This window comes from Triticum aestivum, chromosome 1A (assembly GCF_018294505.1).
Source record: "Triticum aestivum cultivar Chinese Spring chromosome 1A, IWGSC CS RefSeq v2.1, whole genome shotgun sequence".
NCBI lineage: Eukaryota > Viridiplantae > Streptophyta > Magnoliopsida > Poales > Poaceae > Triticum > Triticum aestivum.
In genome coordinates, this window is record NC_057794.1 from 87,094,868 (window position 1) to 87,106,439 (window position 11,572).

Sequence of the window (11,572 nt, forward strand, 5' to 3'; positions counted from 1 at the left end):
TTAAGTTGACTAGTAAATGCGCACGTGCAACGCACGTTAATATTTAGGCAATATATTAATTACACGCGATATTAGGTATGTTATTATTTGTGTGTTAATTCTATGATTAGTGCAATATTTGGTATGATATTAATTGCATGTTAAACACGTTTAACGCTCGCTATTGGAGCAGTCTAGGTCGTTGGATTGACTTAGTTCGACGGCCGAGATCAGTTGGATCTGCCCCTTTGGGTCTTTTTATATTGGTATAGATGACATTCATAAAATATATGCACTGAAATAATGTTCACTCATTTCATTTACAATGTTTGTGACATCTTAAAAATGCTTGCATAATTCAAATATTCATCAGAACCAGATCAAATATTCACAATGAGGCTGATCGTCAAAATCAACTCAACTTCTGTCATCAATTGAAGTTCTTCACATGACAATTGCATCAATTCCTGGTAAGGGCAAGTCTTTGATTGCTAAAGGCAGTCGTCCACTTGATGGTCAACTTTGTCAGCCCGCGTCGCAAACAGCAGGTGCACAAACTCCACCTAAAGGATCTCCAGCTGAAGCTCCTCTGGCCATGTATGATCGAGAACTATTATTAGTCTGCACCAGAAGGTTGACCATAATAATCACAAACGGGTTCAACGTCAAATTCATGAAATTCTTCACTTCATGATTGTCGTTCAGAATTTTGTGAAGACAATCACTACTATTCCCATGAAAATTTTGGCCGCCACCTGGGCCATTCTAAGTCATCTGAAGTCAGATAAAAAGCTTCGTGATCTTGGCTTTCAATAGGACTATGACTGGTCATTCTCTCCATCGAAGAAATTCAAGCGCTGCCACATCCTTTAGTTGGTGACAGATTCGTTTTCTTCATCATGCAAGACTGATGAAGCTAAAGTCAACGACACTACATCAAGACCTACTTCGACAAACAACCCCGACAACAACGATCCACCTACTTCATCGACATAGACTCTTGGATCGTGAGGGAATCTCCAATGCTGACCCCAAACCAGACACCGTATCTGTCCGCAAACACAGATGCTAGAGCCGACCATCCAACGATATTCACTAAATGTCCGCCAGTACGATCAATCTGAAATTCAAATCCAGCCGATCACATTGTGCGCGCTGGATCACAGCAGCGTTAGATCACAACTAAAAAGCGCAGGTGATACGTCTCCAACGTATCTACTTTTCCTACACTTTTCCTCTTGTTTTGAACTCTAATTTGCATGATTTGAATGAAACTAACTCCGGACTGACGCTGTTTTCAGCAAAACTATCATGGTGATGTTTTTGTGGAGAAATAAAAGTTCTCGGAATGGAACGAAACTTTGCGAGGAATTTTTATAAAATAAACAAGAATTTCTGGAGCCAAGACCCACCGGAGGGGGGGGCACCTGGGTGGGCACAACCCACCACGGCACGCCCCCCTCCTAGCGCGCCCAGGTGGGTTGTCCCCACCTGGTGGCCCCGCAGACCCCGATTCCAACTCCATAAATACCTATTTTTCCAAAAAATATCAGGGAGAAATAATTATCGCGATCCATGAGACGGAGCCGCCGTCACCTCCCGTTCTTCATCGGGAGGCCAGATCTGGAGTCCGTTTAGGGCTCCGGAGAGGGGGATCTTCGTTCTTCGTCATCACCAACCCTTCTCCATCACCAATTCCATGATGCTCCCCACAGGGAGTTAGTAATTCCTTCATAGGCTCGCTTGTCGGTGAGGAGTTGGATGAGATTCATCATGTAATCGAGTTAGTTTTGTTACGGCATGATCCCTAGTATCCACTGTGTTCTAAGATTGATATTGCTATGACTTTGCCATGCTTAATGCTTGTCACTTTGGGACCGGGTGCCACGATTTTAGATCTGAACCGTTTATGTTATCACCATCATATCCATGTTCTAGATCCGATGCAAGTTATAGTCACCTACTACGTGTTATGACCCGGCAACCCCGGAGTGACAATAGTCGGGACCACTCCCGGTGATGATCGTAGTTTGAGGAGTTCATGTATTCACAGTGTATTAATGCTTTGTTCTGGTTCTCTATTAAAAGGAGGCCTTAATATCCCTTACTTTCCAATAGGACCCTGCTGCCATGGGAGGGTAGGACAAAAGATGTCATGCAAGTTTTTTCCATAAGCACGTATGACTATTTACGGAATACATGCCTACATTATATTGATGAATTGGAGCTAGTGCCGTATCGCCCTGGGTTATAACTGTCTCATGATGAATATCACCCAACAAGTCACTGATCCAATGCCTACGAATTTATCCTATATTGTTCTTGCTAAGTTACTACTGCTGCTGTTACTGTTACACTTGTTACAAAACTATTGATGTCACTATTACCGTTACCATTGCTACTGCTACTGTTATCAAAACTATCATATTACTTTGCTACTGATCATGTTGCTGTAGATAATTAATCTCCAGGTGTGGTTGAATTGACAACTCGGCTGCTAATACCTTCAAATATTCTTTGGCTCCCCTTGTGTTGAATCTATAAATTTGGGTTGAATACTCTACCCTCAAAAACTGTTGCGATCCCCTATAGTTGTGGGTTATCAAGACCTTTTTCTGGCGCCGTTGCCGGGGAGCATATCTATATTTGTTGAGTCACTTGGGATTATTACCAATTTATCACTATGAAGAATCTGAAGGATGCTAAGACTAAGATTTTTCCCTCTAAGACGAGGGGAGGTAAGGAACTGCCATCCAGTTCTGCTTTAGATTCACCTTCTATTATAAGTAAACTTGCAACACCACCACATGCTATTAATTCTGGTATGTCGCAAGTTACTGATGATGCTACTTCTGCTATGGATAATGCTTATGTTGATGCTAGTACCTTGCTTGATAATGATGGTGTGCCACTTAATGAATTTCTTGATAGACAAATTGCTAGAGTAATACAACGTGATGTTGTTGAATCTGATGATGAGCTTGAAACTGAATCTCCTGAAACACCTGCTAGAACTAGCCTTCCTAGATATGAATTGCCTAAGGTACCGGAAGGTTATGTTATGAATGAGGAGACAACTAGAGATATTCTTGCTTGTAAGGATAGAGATGATCTAGAGAAATTATTATGCAAGTATAAAGAAAAATCTTTGAATGCTAGAATGCAATATGATTCTAAGTTTGCTACTTCACCTATCTTTATTGATGATAAGGATTATGAATTCTCTGTCGACCCAGAGTTAATTACTTTGGTTGAATCTGATCCTTTCCATGGTTATGAAACTGAAACTGTTGTGGCACATCTTACTAAGTTGAATGACATAGCCACCTTTTTTACTCATGATGAGAAGACTCGTTACTACCTTATTCTCAAATTATTTATGTTCACATTAAAGGGTGATGCTAAAGCTTGGTACAATATTCTTTGTCATGCAACTGTCACGACAAATGTCCTAGTGTGAGGACTTAGTCGTGGAGCCATCGCAATGAGATTAGCTTAAAGGGGTTTAATCAAGACAAAGGACACAGGGAGTTTATACTGGTTCAGCCCCTTGCGGTGAAGGTAAAAGTCTAATCCAGTTGGAGGTGGTATTGCTCCTGGTTGTGTGCGTAGTCCCCAAGATATGATTTATTACTTCTCTGAAAAATATTTCCCTACTCATAAGAAACAAGTTGCCTTGCAGGAAATATTTAACTTTGTGCAAATTAAAGAAGAGAGTCTCCCACAAGCTTGGGGAAGGCTTTGTCAGTTACTTAATGCTTTGCCTGATCATCCTCTTAAGAAAAATGAAATACTTGATATCTTCTATAATGGACTAACTGATGCTTCTAGGGATTTCCTAGATAGTTGTGTTGGTTGTGTTTCTAGGGAATGAACTGTTGGTCAAGCTGAAGAATTATTGAATAACATATTGAAAAACTATGATGATTGGACTCTTCCTGAACCAACACCTAAACTCACTCTAAAGAAGAGGGGTATATTATATCTCAGTCCCGAAGATATGCAAGAGGCAAAGAAATCTATGAAGGAAAAAGGCATTAAAGCTGAGGATGTTAAAAATTTACCTCATATTGAAGAAATACATGGGTTTAATACACCACCACCTCCTAAGGTGGTACAGGTAAATTCTCTTATGAAGATCAATGATAATGACAATCCTCACAATATGCACCCTAGCCAATGCCTTTATGAGTTTGCAAACTACATTAGAAAACAAGATCACTTCAATGCAAATGTTCCGAAACAATTGAAATACAATTCTGATATGATTGCTCGCTTGAGTGACTTGTTATTTAGAATTTCAAATGATGTTAGAGGTGTTGGAAAGCATGCTTCTATGGTTCAAACTCAATTACAACAAGTTGCTAAATCTCAAAGAGAATTGCTTGATGAAATGAATAATAATATACATGACTTTGCTGTTATAGTTGCAACTAGAGGAGGTAAAATGACTCAGGAACCACTTTATCCTGAGGGACACCCAAAAAGAGTCGAACAAGATTCACAAAGGAACAACACTACTGCACCTAGTTTTTCTAAAAAGAAAAAGAAAAAGAAAAGTGATAGGACTTTGCATGCTCCTAATGAACCTCAAATAGAAAAACCTCCTCACAATGATAATGAAGTTTCTATCTCTAATGCTGAAACTCAGTCTGGTAATGAACATTAACCTAGTGATAATGAAAAGGATAATGCTGCTGCTCATAAAGACTCTCAACAAAATAATAAAGAACCAAACAATGATGTTGAGAGAGAACCACCTGTTGATCTTGATAACCAACAACCTAAGAATAAAAGGTATGATAAAAGAGACTTTGTGGCTAGAAAACACGGTAAAGAAAGAGAACCATGGGTTCAAAAACCAATGCCTTTTCCACCTTAGTCAACTAAAAAATGATGATGAAGGATTTGAAAGCTTTGCTGAAATGCTGAGGCCAGTCTTTTTGCGTACTCACTTGGCTGATATCCTTAAAATGCCTCCTTATGCAAAGTATATGAAAGACATCATCACCAATAAAAGAAAAATACCAGAAGCTGAAATCTCCACTATGCTTGCTAACTATACTTTTAAACATGGAGTACCTAAAAAACTTGGAGATCCGGGAATACGAACTATTCCTTACTCCATCAAAAAGAATTATGTGAAAACTGCTTTATGTGATTTAGGAGTTGGTGTTAGTGTTATGCCTTTCTCTTTATATAAACGACTTGATTTGAATAAACTCACACCTACTGAAATATCTTTGCAAATGGATGATAAATCAACTGCCATACCTATTGGTATCTGTGAGTATGTGCCCGTTGTTGTTGCTAATGTTACTATTTTGACTGACTTTGTTATACTTGAGATGCCCGAGGAGGAGAACATGTCAATCATCCTTGGTAGGCCCTTCTGGCATACTGCAAGGGCTGTTATTGATTGCAATAAAAGCAAGGTCACTTTCCATATCAATGGTAATGAGCATACGGTGCACTTTCCGAAGAAACAATTCCAACTGAATGGTATTAATGTTATTGAAAAATCTCCGACAATCACTGTTGGAAGTTTTCAAATACCTCTAGCTACCGTTAAAATAAAAATGAAATGCTCATTGTTGGGGACATTTATATCCCCATTGAGGTAACTTAGTGATTTACGAAAGTTCTTTGGTTTCATGCTAATCGAAAAGTGGTTGTAAATAAGACTTGATCAACCTTATTAATGGATCATTTTTGAGAGGTATAAAGTTGATGAATTTAGTAAGCACTACCTTTGTCCCTACTTTTTTGTTTTATGTTTTTATTAGTTAAATAAAATAAAATGCCATGTTTTGTCTGTTTTCTGAATTTCCCGTGTAATAGAAAAATGACCCCAAAATAAAAGTTCTCGGAATGCTCTGAAATTTCAATATGATTTTTTTTCTGAATATTTCTGAATTTCTGGTGCAAATAATATCAGAGGGAGGTGCACCAGGTGGGCACAACCCACTTGGGTGTGCCAGGACCCCAGGCGCGCCCTGGTGGGTTGTGGTCCCCCCGTGTGCCCCTTCACTTATCTCTTTACACCACATCATCACCTACCTCCAGAAAAAATTCCCCATAGCTCTCTCTCCCGTGTTCTTGCTCTCAAGCCTGCGGGTTTCGATCTCTTTGCTCGAAGCTCCGTTTCTGAAACTGTTTTGGGGGATTGTTGCTTGGTATGTGACTCCACTATTTGTCCAATTAGTTTTTGTTTTAGTGGTTTATATTTTGAATAAGTGGCTACTCTTGGTTCTGCTATAGATGAGCTTGCATGTTGAATTCTTAGAGTTCTAAGTAGTTTGAATGCTTGCTATGGCCTCTATGTATCCCTATGAGTAGTTGGTATCATTCTTGTGAAGTTTTTTTGAGAAAATTTTGTGGGCTAATAAATTTCAGAATTTTTGTTCATAGGAATCATGAATATCTTTAGGAAGTTTGGTTCCAAGAAGAACTCCAAGGGTGTTATTGGGGAGTCATCTGACAGTGATATCCATCCTCGGAGGTTGGTGGAAGTACGGCCGTGCGAATGGCCGCACACCCCGTTCATGGAAGAGGCTGGAATCCTTCAGGAGTTCACACAATATGCTGCTAATGCCGGCCTCACCGACTCCATGGCAACCGAATGCGAACAGTATCATCTCCTCACAAATATCTTTGTTCAAAGTTTTACTTTCCTTCCTAGGAATAATCCTCCTGAAGTACAGTTTGATTTATATGCTAAAACCTATCAGATACCACTTACTGAATTTTGTAACATATGCATGATCCCTTCTGATGGGAGTTTAGTTGAGCCTAAGCCGACAGAGTTTGAGGCCTTTTATCGTACTTTAATAGTGGGAGATGAGAGAGGGGTGTCGGCCATCACTGCCACAAGCATACACTTTCCTGCTGTGCATTATTTTACTTTATTTATCGCTAAGTGTTTGCTTGCTAGGGAAAACGTGGGTGCGCTCAGCGCACCATACTTTGCTGTTTTACGTTGTGCACGAGAGGGCGACAACACTTATAGCTTGGGAGATATTGTGGCACGTCGCCTCCACATTAATAGGTCCAAGGGTAAAATACATGATGGGATTTTCGCTATTCGGTTGGCGGCTCACTTCGAGGTTGAGATATGCCCTCATGATTACCCTATGACCAAGGTTTACCTAGATCGCGGGGCCATGGATCACCACAATTTTACTGATATCGAATGTCCTACCATCCCTATTCCATATAACCTGGTTTTCAGCATTATCACTCGTGATGTTATTCCGTTGCATGCTCCTGCTTTGTTTGATCCTGTTGCCAGGGGAGGATATAGGATTTTGCCCGCGGACATCATCACCTACCGGAACGATCAGGCTGCAGAGGAGGAGGAAGAGCCTCAGCAGTGGGATCAGTGGATGCCCGCTCCCCAGTACCCCAACTACTATCCAGGCTTCTGATTGATTACCAAATGAGGACAAAAGCCCAAGCTTAGGGGAGTACGTGTTTCTCACTGACATTACATTCATGTTCACATATTTCATTCCAATTGTCGGTGTTCACACTTTTTCATTGTTTCTTCCATGCTTAATTTTATTTTCTCGCTTTCTTCTTGTGTGTTTGAAAAACCCTGAGAAAAACCAAAGAAAATAGTTGTAGTTAGTTCACTTTCTATGCATGCATTATTGTAATATTAAAAAGAAAACCTAAAAAGATTTCCTTGTTCTTCTTTTTCTTGTTGGGAGCTTTCCCGTGTAAATAGTTTTTCTTGTTTTTGCTTTTCCCTTTTAATTGCTTGTTCAAGAAAACCAAAAACTCCAAAAAAATCCAGTGTGTTTCTCTGAATTTATTTTCTTTTTATTCGAGTCTTACCGAGGAGAAGACCACGATGGAAATGTTGAGTGGCTCTCATATGAATAACTGTTGATCTAATAAAGAACCCATTTTACCTTGTCTTCTCCTGTTGAATAAAATGTTTTGCAGATTCTAGCTTAGTCCATGGCACTCTTGCACTACTATTATTTTCATATCGTTCGTGTTGGGGAACATAGTAATTTCAAAAAAAAACCTACGCACACGCAGGATCATGGTGATGCATAGCAACGACAGGGGAGAGTGTCGTCCACATACCCTCGTAGACCGTTAAGCGGAAGCGTTATGACAATGCGGTTGATGTAGTCGTACGTCTTCACGATCGACCGATCCTTAGTACCGAACGTACGACACCTCTGTGTTCAGCACACGTTCAGCTCGATAACGTCCTGCGAACTCACGATCCAGTAGAGCTCGGGGAAGAGTTTCGTCAGCACGACGGCGTGGTGACGATGTTGATGAAGCTACCACAGCAGGGCTTCGCCTAAACACCGCTACAGTATGACCGAGGTGGATTATGGTGGAGGGGGGCATCACACACGGCTGGGAGAGATCTTTGTGATCAACTTGTGTGTCTAGAGGTGCCCCCCTACCCCTGTATATAAAGGAGCAAGGGGGAGGCCGGCCGGCCCTTGTTGGTGCGCTAGGAGGAATCCTCCTCCTAGTAGGAGTAGGATTCCTCCATTTCCTACTCCTACTAGGAGGGGGAAAGGAAGGGGAAGAAAGAGAAGGAAAGGGGGGCACCGCCCCCCCTCTCCTAGTCCAATTCGGACCAGAGGGAGGTGCTACCTCTTGAGCACTGCATTGGTTTTCCCCGAAGAGGAAGGGATGATGCAGCAAAGTAGCGTAAGTATTTTCCTCAGTTTTTGAGAACCAAGGTATCAATCCAGTAGGAGGCTACGCGCGAGTCCCTCGTACTTGCACAAAACAAATAAATCCTCGCAACCAACGCAAATAGGGGTTGTAAATCCCTATAAGGCCACTTACGAGAGTGAGATCTGATAGATATGATAAGATAATATTTTTGGTATTTTTATGATAAAGATGCAAAGTAAAATAAAGGCAAAGTAAATAGCAAAGGAAATAACTAAGTAGTAGGAGATCAATATGATAAAGATAGACCCGGGGGCCATAGGTTTCACTAGTGGCTTCTCTCGAGAGCATAAGTATTCTACGGTGGGTGAACAAATTACTGTTGAGCAATTGACAAAATTGAGCATAGTTATGAGAATATCTAGGTATGATCATGTATATAGGCATCATGTCCAAGACAAGTAGACCGACTTCTGCCTGCATCTACTACTATTACTCCACTCATCGACCGCTATCTAGCATGCATCTAGAGTATTAAGTTAATGAAAACAGAGTAACGCCTTAAGCAAGATGACAAGATGTAGAGGGATAGACTCATGCAATATGATGAAAACCCCATCTTGTTATCCTCGATGACAACAATACAATACGTGCCTTACTGCCCCTACTGTCGCTGGGAAAGGACACCACAAGATTGAACCCAAAGCTAAGCACTTCTCCCATTGCAAGAAAGATCAATCTAGTAGGCCCAACCAAACTGATAATTCAAAGAGACTTGCAAAGATAACCAATCGTACATAAAAGAATTCAGAGAAGATTCAAATATTATTCATAGATAGATTTGATCATAAACCCACAATTCATCGGTCTCAAAAAACACACCTCAAAAAGAAGATTACATCGAATAGTTCTCCACAAGAGAGGGGGAGAACGTTGTATTGAGATCCAAAAAGAGAGAAGAAGCCATCTAGCTACTAACTATGGACCCGTAGGTCTGAGGTAAACTACTCACACTTCATTGGAGAGGCTATAGTGTTGATGTGGAAGCCCTCCTGATCGATGCCCCCTCCGGCGGAGCTCCGGAACAGGCCCCTAGATGGGATCTCGTGGATACAGAAAGTTGCGGCGGTGGAATTAGGGTTTTGGCTCCGTATCTAATCGTTTGGAGGTACGTAGGTATATATAGGAGGAAGGACTACATCGGTGGAGCAACAGGGGGCCCACGAGGGTGGAGGGCGCGCCTGGTAGGGGTGGGCGCGCCCCCTACCTCGTGGCCTCCTGTTTCCTTTCTTGACGTAGGGTCCAAGTCTCCCGGGTCTTGTTCGTTGAGAAAATCACGTTCCCGAAGGTTTCATTCCGTTTGGACTCTGTCTGATATTCCTTTTCTTCGAAACCCTAAAACAGGCAAAAAATAGCAATTCTAGGCTGGGCCTCCGGTTAATAGGTTATTCCCAAAAATAATATAAAAGTGGATAATAAAGCCCAATAATGTCCAAAACAGTAGATAATATAGCATGGAGCAATCAAAAATTATAGATACGTTGGAGACGTATCAAGCATCCCCAAGCTTAATTCCTGCTCGTCCTCGAGTAGGTAAATGATAAAATCAGAATTTTTGATGCGGAGTGGTACTTGGCATAATTTTAATGTAATTCTTCTTAATTGTGGTATGAATATTCAGATCCGAAAGATTCAAGACAAGAGTTCATATTGACATAAAAATAATAATACTTCAAGCAAACTAACAAAGCAATTATGTCTTCTCAAAATAACATGGCTAAAGAAAGTTATCCCTACAAAATCATATAGTCTAGCTATGCTCTATATTCACCACACAAAATATTTAAATCATGCACAACCCCGATGACAAGCCAAGCAATTGTTTCATACTTTTGACATTCTCAAAACTTTTTCAATCTTCACGCAATACATGAGCGTGAGCCATGGATATAGCACTATAGGTGGAATAGAGTGGTGGTTGTGGAGATGAAAAAAGGGAGAAGATAGTCTCACATCAACTAGGCGTATCAACAGGCTATGGAGATGCCCATCAATAGATATCAATGTGAGTGAGTAGGGATTGCCATGCAAAGTATGCACTAGAGCTATAAGTATATGAAAGCTCAAAAAGAAACTAAGTGGGTGTGCATCCAACTTGCTTGCTCATGAAGACCTAGGGCATTTTGAGGAAGCCCATCATTGGAATATACAAGCCAAGTTCTATAATGAAATATTCCCACTAGTATATGAAAGTGATAACATGAGAGAGTCTCTACTATGAAGATCATGGTGCTACTTTGAAGCACAAGTGTGGTAAACGGATAGTAACATTGTCCCTTCTCTCTTTTTCTCTCATTTTTTTATTTTTTTATTTGGGCCTTTTCTCTTTTTATGGCCTCTTTTCTTTCTTTTTTTTCGTCCGGAGTCTCATCCCGACTTGTGGGGGAATCATAGTCTCCATCATCCTTTCCTCACTGGGACAATGCTCTAATAATTATGATCATCACACTTTTATTTTTCTTACAACTCAACAATTACAACTCAATACTTAGAACAAAATATGACCCTATATGAATGCCTCCGGTGGTGTACCGGGATATGCAATGACTCATGAGTGACATGTATGAAAGAATTATGAATGGTGGCTTTGCCACAAATACGATGTCAACTACATGATCATGCTAAGAAATATGACAATGATGGAGTGTGTCATAATAAACGGAACGGTGGAAAGTTGCATGGCAATATATCTCGGTATGGCTATGAAAATGCCATAATAGGTAGGTATGGTGGCTGTTTTGAGAAATGTATATGGTGGGTTGATGACGGGAAAATGGCGGGCGTGAGAACACGCGTCCACGTCATTGATACAAAGCGAATTTTAAATGCATAAAATAAAAATAGAATCAAACATTGCAGGTACTTTATTTCCAGAATTCTT